The sequence below is a fragment of the Triticum urartu genome, chromosome 3A (genome assembly GCF_056163025.1).
Source record: "Triticum urartu cultivar PI428250 chromosome 3A, HENAU_Tu73, whole genome shotgun sequence".
In the NCBI taxonomy this organism is placed as follows: Eukaryota; Viridiplantae; Streptophyta; class Magnoliopsida; order Poales; family Poaceae; genus Triticum; species Triticum urartu.
This window is the reverse complement of record NC_141875.1, coordinates 109,155,143-109,165,467: the sequence shown is the minus strand read 5'-3', so window position 1 is coordinate 109,165,467 and position 10,325 is coordinate 109,155,143. Positions and strand designations below refer to the sequence as shown.

The 10,325-nt window shown below is 40.4% G+C and overlaps 1 pseudogene; it reads left to right on the top strand.

Annotated features, from left to right (window-relative positions):
- The first annotated feature begins 2,225 nt into the window (after positions 1–2,225).
- Positions 2,226–4,023, top strand: LOC147978817 (uncharacterized; annotated as a pseudogene).
- Positions 4,024–10,325: the final 6,302 nt, after the last annotated feature.

The following is a 10,325-nucleotide window of genomic DNA, read 5'->3' as shown; positions in this document are numbered from 1 at the left end:
AAAAGATAGGCCCTTCACAGAGGGAAGCAGAGGTTGTCATGTGTTTTTAGGTTGGATGCACAAAATCTTAATGCAAAAGAACATCACTTTATATTGCCACTTGTGATAGGGACCTTTATTATGTAGTTCGTCACTTTTATTTCTTCCATATCAAAAGATCGTATAAAGCTTATTTTCTCCACACTGATAGATCATACATATTTAGAGAGCAATTTTTATTGCTTGCAACAATGACAACTTACTTGAAGGATCTTATTCAATCCATAGGTAGATATGGTGGACTCTCATGGCAAAACTGGGTTTAAGGATATTTGGAAGCACAAGTACTATCTCTAATTGGTGCAAAGGATTTGGCTAGCATGAGAGGGAAAGGCAAGCTCAACATGTTGGATGATCCATGACAAAATAATTTATTTCAGATATAATAAAAAATAACCCATTACGTTGTCTTGCTTGTTCAACATCAACTTTTTAGCATGTCATATTTTAATGAGTGCTCACAATCATAAAAGATGTCCAAGATAGTATATTTATATGTGAAAAACTCTCTTTCTTTATTACTTCCTATTAATTGCAACGATGACCAAAACTATGTTTGTCAACTCTCAACAACTTTTATTCATCATACTCTTTATATGTGAAGTCATTACTCTCCATAAGATCAATATGATCTCTTTATTTCTTTTTATTCTTTCTTCTATTCCCTCAAGATCATAGCAAGATACCCAAGCTCACGGACTCAATTACATAGATAAGGATCAACACAAAACTCAAAGCTAGATCATACTAAACTTTATTCTACTAGATCAAGATATAACCAAAAGGATCGAACTAAGAAAAACGGTAAAGATAAAAGTGTGATGGTGATGCGATACCGGGGCACTCCCCCAAGCTTGGCAGTTGCCAAGGGGAGTGCCCATACCCATGTATTCATGTCTCTTTCTTCGGAGGTGGTGATGATGGAGTTGTTGATGACGTAGGCTTGTCGTCCAACATCGAGCGTAGGAGGTGCTCCAACTTACGAATAATGCCCTTGAGTGTGGTGATATGCTCTTGCACCAGAATATTTTCACGAGTTAGATACTTGTTCTACACCTGAACTATTTCAATCATCTTGAAAGCTTCAATTTCAGTAGGGATAAAAAGATTGTTGTGAGTTTGAAGTATGTCTTCTTCTTCTGCTGTCGAAGCTTGATCCTCCGCGGCCTTCTTGATCCTATCACCCTTGTTTATATCCCCAAGTTCCTCTCTCTTCATATCTATCTTCATTAGCTAAGCATCATCTCCCGCGTCGTTGGATGAGGGGGACGACATGATGCATGTCCTTAAAAATCTGGCAGAAAACAGCTCGAAACAAAAACAGGAGATATTTGCGTGGTACGGTGGTCAAAACCTTCGGGAGATTATATAATGATTTTTTACTGACCAAAAGAAGTATCGTGCAAGAAATCGGAGCCCGGAGGGCACACGAGGTGCCCACGAGGCAGGGGGCGTGCCCAGGGGGGTAGGGCGCACCGCCCACCCTCGTGGATGGTGGTTGGCTCCCCTCTGGTGCCTTCTTCCCCCAATATTTTTAATATATTCCAAAACTGACTTTCGTGGAGTTTCAGGACTTTTGGAGTTGTGCAGAATAGGTCTCTAATATTTGCTCCTTTTCCAGCCCAGAATTCCAGCTGCCGGCATTCTCCCTCTTCATGTAAACCTTGTAAAATAAGAGAGAAAAGGCATAAGTATTGTGACATAATGTGTAATAACAGCCCATAATGCAATAAATATCGATATAAAAACATCATGCAAAATGGACGTATCAGATCTCATGATCGTGATCTCGTCCGTTGAATGTGGAATGTCCCTTGTTTTTCGGTCATAGATTTTAGAGGAAGCGGTTCCGCCTTCGGGATATATAAAAAACCCTTCGAGGGTCTTCTTCATTTGTTCTCTCTCAGTTCATCCTCAAACCCCCTCTCGCTCTCCGCCCGAGCCCGAGCTCGAAGCAGCGTCGTCGTTGTGCCTCGCCGTGCAACTCCGGTGAAGCCTCGCTGTCATTGGTCGCGCTAGTGCGGTACTTCTTCTTCTCTGCATAGCTGTAGTCGATCTCTGCTGCCAAGTTAGAGCGCACAGATCTGGAGCCAGCCCTATCTTCTCCTCTGTTCTAGGGTTGTTCTTATGACGCGAATTTCTCTTGCTTTATTTTCTTGTGGTAGATCTTTAGGGCTCTCTAGGTCATGGCTTGTATGGTTTGTAGTTTTTCCCTCATACAAGTCAACTGAGATATAGGGTTCATGTATATTTTTTCGAAAGATTAGATAAGTTGTTACTCTGCCTTATGGTGTGCTGCAATTCCATCGATGATATCTTTCAAATATATACCATGAATTCCTTTGCTGCTTTCGAAAAACTTGTTGTTTTTAGTCAAAATGCTTCTGCGCATGTTTATGGCCCCTTCATGTTTTCCCTCGCATTGTTGTTTTTCTCTTAGGAGTGGTCATGGCTCATAGTTCGGAAGAGCAGTTTGGGTTTGAAGAAAATACCTCAGCTGCCACATATGGCTAAAAGAGCAAAGTTGGCTAGTGAAAGAAAAGCAGCTAAGCCGCCAAAGATTCCGAAGAAGAAGTCTGAATCTGAATCAGACGAATAAGAAGATAAAATTCCCTCGGCCCACAATCAGCCAGAGGATGAACAGATCACCGATTTAAAGACCTTGTTCTCTGATGGAAATCCCAAGAAGGGTGGCTGCGGTAGAGAAAGAAACACCATCGCTGAGATGTCTAATCCCGAGACTTACAAAACTCCACGTGGAATTGAAACAACGACCAAAAGAAATAATAGGTTGCAAAGGATTCGCCATCACTGGGCGAAGAAGTGGTTCAATTATGAGAATGTCTGATGGAAATATCAAATCTTGTTTGCATTCACTCCACCCTGGAATGATTGCATAGCTGAAGGCTGCCTCGGTCCAGATGATGAAAAAGTTAGGCCTCCTCCTCCTAAAAATGCTAATGTTGGCTCACTGAAAACAATCACTGATTTTCTCGAAGAAGTGGAAAAGTGAGCAAAGGCCAAGGCCAAGCATGAAGCCAAGGCATCAAAGAAAAATCAAGTTGAATAGAGAAATGTGAGTTGACTCAGCAAGATGTGTAAGAGAAGAATGATCGGGCCTCAGCCCAAAAGGAAAAGAAGAAAAGGAAGTATGTTTCCCCTCATGCTTCGAGAAAGAAATCAGTTGCCAGAAAGTCAAAGAAGGCAGCTTCTGCCTCATCAAATGAGTCCTCCAATGAAGATGCTCCTGAAGAAATTCCAATGTATGATCAACGAGCTCTTCTTGACAAGCCATATCAAACTCCCTCACCGGCAAAAGTGTAACCTCCTTTGAGAATGTCACCAAGGCTTGCACCTGCCCCAGTCTCAGATAAACCTTCGGGTTCTACTGCCCCTTCTGCGAAGAGAAAGCTGATATCCGAAGAGAAAGCTGTTGTGTCTGCCAAGAAAGCAAAATCTAATGTTCCTGCTCCCACAGAGGAACAAAAATATGACTTCGATCTTATGATTGTCATTATTGAAAGTGTTGCCTATGATGCAAAATCAGCTGATCTAAGTAGTTTGGGTCTTCTTGATGATGTTACCAAGCTGGTAGCAAAACACTTCGCTGAGCTGGGAGAGATTACTAAGGAGCTAAACCAAGATGTCGAGGACAAGAAAACCCTCGAGCAAATGAGGAGAGATGTTAGCACAGATTCTGAAAGAAAGAGCCTGAACAAGGAGATTCTTGAGCTCACCAAAGCCCTCACTATTATGAGGAATAATAAGATTGAGTGGCTCTCAAGGCTGAAGATGGATGCTTCTCAGCTATGTGATCAAAGAAATGATGAGATTAAACGTCAGGCGGATCTTGCTCGACGAAGGACACAGGAAGAAAAGCGTCAGAAAGATAAGGCCAAAGCCAGCAAGCCAAAGGCTGTCAAAGATCGCCGTATTCAAACTGTAGCAACCAATGCTCATGTTGACATAAGTGCTCCACTGTAGTAGATACCACCATCCCCTCGTCACGAGGAAGAAACCATGCAGCAAGCTGGGCCTATGGTAGTTATCATTCCTACCTCAGTTGCTCAAGAAACATATGTGATGGATATCTTTCTGAACAATCCTGATGAAGGAAATGACATGCCCGAGCAACAAGCACCAGCAGTGAAAGTTGATGAAGAGATTGTGATTGAGGAGGTAGTTTCATTACCTTGAAAACAAATGCAAGTTAAGCCCTCCGGATCCAACAAGGAGGATGATAAAGTTGAGGGGGAGCAAAATGCTTCTCGAGGAAATACCACCCCAGTCACATCATCTGGTACCCTGATACGTCTCCAACGTATCTATAATTTTTGATTGTTCCATGCTATTATATTATTTGTTTTGGATGTTAATGGGCTTATTTATACACTTTTATATTATTTTTCGGACTAACCTACTAACCCAAGGCCCAGTGCAAATTGCTGTTTTTTGCCTATTTCAGTGTTTCGCAGATAAGGAATACCAAACGGAATCCAAATGGAATGAAACCTTCGGGAGAGTTATTTTTGGAACAAACGTGATCCAGAGGACTTGGAGTGGATGTCAAGCAACCAACAAGGAGGCCACAAGGCAGGGGGCGCGCCTACCCCCTAGGCGCGCCATCCACCCTCGTGGGCCCCTCGTGGCTCAACTGACCTACGTCTTCCTCCTATATATATTCATATACCCTGAAAACATCCACGAGCACCACGAAACCCTATTTCCACCACCGCAACCTTCTGTACCCAAGAGATCCCATCTTGGGGCCTTTTCCGGAGCTCCGCCGGAGGGGGCATCGATCACGGAGGGCCTCTACATCAACTCCATGGCCCCTCCGATGATGTGTGAGTAGTTTACTTCAGACCTTCGGGTCCATAGTTATTAGCTAGATGGCTTCTTCTCTCTCTTTGGATCTCAATACAAAGTTCTCCTCGATCTTCTTGGAGATCTATTCGATGTAACTCTTTTTGCGGTGTGTTTGTCGAGATCTGATGAATTTTGGGTTTATGATCAAGTCTATCTATGAACAATATTTGATTCTTCTCTGAAATCTTTAATATATGATTGGTTATCTTTGCAAGTCTCTTTGAATTATCAGTTTGGTTTGGCCTACTAGATTGATCTTTCTTGCAATGGGAGAAGTGCTTAGCTTTGGGTTCAATCTTGCAGTGCTCGATCCCAGTGACATAAAGGGAAACGACACATATTGTATTGTTGCCATCGAGGATAAAAAGATGGGGTTTATATCATATTGCTTGAGTTTATCCCTCTACATCATGTCATCTTACCTAATGTGTTACTCTGTTCTTATGAACTTAATACTCTAGATGCATGTTGGATAGCGGTCGATGTGTGGAGTAATAGTAGTAGATGCAGGCAGGAGTCGCTACTTGTCACGGACGTGATGCCTATATACATGATCATGCCTAGATATTCTCATAATTATTCGCTTTTCTATCAATTGCTCGACAGTAATTTGTTCACCTACCGTAATACTTATGCTATCTTGAGAGAAGCCACTAGTGAAACCTATGGCCCTCGGGTCTATTCTCCATTATATTAATCCTCCATCAACAAGCTATTTCTATTACCTTTTATTCTGTAATCTTTACTTTTAATCTTCATCATAAAAATGCCAAAAATATAATCTTATCATGTCTATCAGATCTCACTCTCGTAAGTGACCGTGAAGGGATTGACAACCCCTTTATCACGTTGGTTGCGAGGTTCTTATTTGTTTGTGTAGGTACGAGGGACTTGCGTGTGGCCTCCTACTGGAATGATACCTTGGTTCTCAAAAACTAAGGGAAATACTTACGCTACTTTCCTGCATCACCCTTTCCTCTTCAAGGGAAAACCAATGCAGTGCTCAAGAGGTAGCAAGAAGGATTTCTGGTGCTGTTGCCAGGGAGTCTACGCACAAGTCAAGACATACCAAGTACCCATCACAAACTCTTATGCCTCGCATTACATTACTTGCCATTTGCCTCTAGTTTTCCTCTCCCCCACTTCACCCTTGCCATTTTATTCGCCCTCTTTTTCCGCCCCCCTTCTCTTCTTTCGTTCGCTTTTTCTTTCGCTTGCTTCGTCGTTATGGCTAGTCCTTTATCTACTCTTTTGTGTCCCGAGAATGAGGTCCTTAATTTTAAACAAAGGGAGGGAGAAAATCTAAAAGACACTTGGTACAGAATTTGCAATGCACAAAATAGATCTACTAGCAAGCAATCTACTTCCGTTCTTCTCCGCAATTTTTATGTAGGCATCATTACTTGGAATAGATATATTCTTGATACCATTACCGGAGGAAATTTCTTGGGTAGCCACACTTTTGATTCTTATAATGCTATGATAGATTTGTTTGGCACACCACCTCTCTTGGTTAATGGAACTATGTTAACTTTAGAACATGTTATGCAAAGGCTCGATATTATTGAAAATAAAGTTGCCACTATGGAATTGATTGATAATTTGGATAAAAAGATCCACAACCAAATTACCCAATATGGATCTAAGGTAGGAGTCATTCCGAAAAGTTTTAAAGAAAAAGAACCTGTAGTGAATGAAAGAATAGACCAAGATATTACCAACATAGGGTCCGCTTTTTCTGCCATAAGCAATTCTTCAAATCCTCCCACCAAAGTTGCCAAATTAATGTATGTTCCTAAAAGTAAGGGTGAAACTTCTAGTAAGGAAAATGCGGATCTCAAATCCATAAGTGTTCACACCAAATTTCTCGCTATCATTAAGGAACCTTTTGCTACAAATGATTTTATTGATTTCTTGCCTAAGAGTTTAATCATTAATAGAAAGAAGGAAACTCCTAAGGGTTATAAGTGTTCTATTGAATAATAGCATACCAAAGATGATAATACCTAGATCTATCCTTGCTTTTATGCCTAGCTAGGGGCGTTAAACGATAACGCTTGTTGGGAGGCAGCCCAATTTTATTTTTGTTTCTTGCTTTTTGATTATGTTTAGTAATAAATAATTCATCTAGCCTCTGTTTAGATGTGGTTTTATGCTTTTAATTAGTGTTTGTGCCAAGTAGAACTTTTGGGAAGACTTGGGGGAAGTCTTTGAGATCTTGCTCTAAAAAACAGAAACTTTAGCGCTCACGAGATTTGCTTCCATTTTTTACTGGAGAGTGCTATTTAGTTAATTATTTTTGAAGATTATTAATAGATAAATTACTCACGTCCAGCAATTTATTTTAGAATTTTTGGGGTTCCAGAAGTATTCGAAACCTATAGATTACTACAGACTGTTCTATTTTTTGACAGATTCTGTTTTTGTGTGTTGTTTGATTATTTTGATGAATCTATGGCTAGTAATAGAGTTTATGAACCATAGAAAAATTGGAATACAGTAGTTTTAACACCAATATAAATAAATAATGAGTTCATTACAGTACCTTTAAGTGGAGGTTTGTTTTCTTTTACTAACGGAGCTCACGAGATTTTCTTTTAAGTTTTGTGTTGTGAAGTTTTCAAGTTTTGGGTAAAGATTTGATGGATTATGGAACAAGGAGAGGCAAGAGCATAAGCTTGGGGATGCCCAAGGCACCCCAAGGTAAAATCCAAGGACAACCAAAAGCCTAAGCTTGGGGATGCCCCAGTAGGCATCCCCTCTTTCGTCTTCGTCCATCGGTAACTTTACTTGGAGCTATATTTTTATTCACCACATGATATGTGTTTTGCTTGGAGCATCTTGTATGATTTGAGTCTTTGATTTTTAGTTTACCACAATCATCCTTGCTGTGCACACCTTTTGGGAGAGACACACATGAATTGGAATTTATTAGAATACTCTATGTGCTTCACTTATATCTTTTGAGCTAGATAATTTTGCTCTAGTGCTTCACTTATATCTTTTAGAGCACGGTGGTGGTTTTATTTTATAGAAATAATTGATCTCTAATGCTTCACTTATATTATTTTGAGAGTCCTTTATAACAGCATGGTAATTTGCTTTGGTTATGAAATTAGTCCTAATACGATAGGCATCCAAGATGGGTATAATAAAAACTATCATAAAAAGTGCATTGAATACTATGAGAAGTTTGATACTTGATGATTGTTTTGAGATATGAAGATGGTGATATTAGAGTCATGCTAGTTGAGTAGTTGTGAATTTGAGAAATACTTGTTCTAAAGTCTGTGATTCCCGTAGCATGCACGTATGGTGAACTGTTATGTGATGAAGTCGGAGCATGATTTATTTATTGATTGTCTTCCTTATGAGTGGCGGTCGGGGACGAGCGATGGTCTTTTCCTACCAATCTATCCCCTAGGAGCATGCGTATAGTACTTTGTTTCTATAACTAATAAATTTTTGCAATAAGTATGTGAGTTCTTTATGACTAATGTTGAGTCCATGGATTATACGCACTCTCACGGTCTCACCATTGCTAGCCTCTCTAGTACCGCGCAACTTTCGCCGGTACCATAAACTCACCATACACCTTCCTCAAAACAGCCACCATACCTACCTATTATGGCATTTCCATAGCCATTCCGAGATATATTGCCATGCAACTTTCCACCGTTCCATTATTATGACACGCTTCATCATTGTCATATTTCCTTGCATGATCATGTAGTTGACATCGTATTTGTGGCAAAGCCACCATGCTTAATTTTTCATACATGTCACTCTTGATTCATCGCAATCCCGGTACACCGCTGGAGGCATTCACATAGAGTCATATTTTGTTCTAAGTATCGAGTTGTAATTCTTGAGTTGTAAGTAAATAAAAGTGTGGTGATGATCATCATTAGATCATTGTCCCATGTGAGGAAAGGATGATGGAGACTATGATTCCCCCACAAGTCTGGATGAGACTCCGGACGAAAAAAAAGAGGCCATAAAAAAGAGAAAAGAAGGCCCAAATGAAAAAATGAGAGAAGAAGAGAGAAGGGACAATGTTACTATCCTTTTACCACACTTGTGCTTCAAAGTAGCACCATGATTTTCTTGATAGAGAGTCTCCTATGTTGTCACTTTCATATACTAGTGGGAATTTTACATTATAGAACTTGGCTTGTATATTCCAATGATGGGCTTCCTCAAAATGCCCTAGGTCTTCGTGAGCAAGCGAGTTGGATGCACACCCACTTAGTTTCTTTTTGAGCTTTCATACACTTATAGCTCTAGTGCATCCGTTGCATGGCAATCCCTACTCACTCACATTGATATCTATTTATGGGCATGTCCATAGCCCGTTGATACGCCTAGTTGATGTGAGACTATCTTCTCCTTTTTGTGTTCTCCACAACCACCATTCTATTCCACCTATAGTGCTATGTCCATGGCTCACGCTCATATATTGCGTGAAGATTGAAAAAGTTTGAGAACACAAAAAGTATGAAACAATTGCTTGGCTTGTCATCGAGGTTGTGCATGATTAAATACTTTGTGTGATGAAGATAGAGCATAGCCAGACTATATGATTTTGTAGGGATAACTTTCTTTGGCCATGTTATTTTGAGAAGACATGATTGCTTAGTTAGTATGCTTGAAGTATTATTATTTTTTATGTTAATATTAAACTTTTGTCTTGAATCTTTCGGATCTGAACATTCATGCCACAATAAACAAAGTTACATTGAAAAATATGCTAGGTAGCATTCCAAATCAAAAATTCTGTTTTTATCATTTACCTACTCGAGGACGAGCAGGAATTAAGCTTGGGGATGCTTGATACGTCTCCAACGTATCTATAATTTTTTATTGTTCCATGCTATTATATTATCTATTTTGGATGTTAATGGGCTTATTTATACACGTTTATATTATTTTTCGGACTAACCTACTAACCCAAGGCCCAGTGCAAATTGCTGTTTTTTTTGCCTATTTCAGTGTTTCATAGAAAAGGAATACCAAACGGAATGAAACCTTCGTGAGAGTTATTTTTGGAACAAACGTGATCCAAAGGACTTGGAGTGGACGTCAAGCAACCAACAAGGTGGCCACGAGGCAGGGGGCGCCTACCCCCCTGGGCGTGCCCTCCACCCTCATGGGCCCCTCGTGGCTCAACTGACCTACTTCTTCCTCCTATATATATTCATATACCCTGAAAACATCCAGAGCACCACGAAACCCTATTTCCACCGCCGCAACCTTCTATACCCAAGAGATCCCATCTTGGGGCCTTTTCCGGAGCTCCGCCGGAGGGGGCATCGATCACGGAGGGCCTCTACATCAATTCCATGGCCCCTCCGATGATGTGTGAGTAGTTTACTTCAGACCTTCGGGTCCATATTTATTAGCTAGATGGCTTCTTC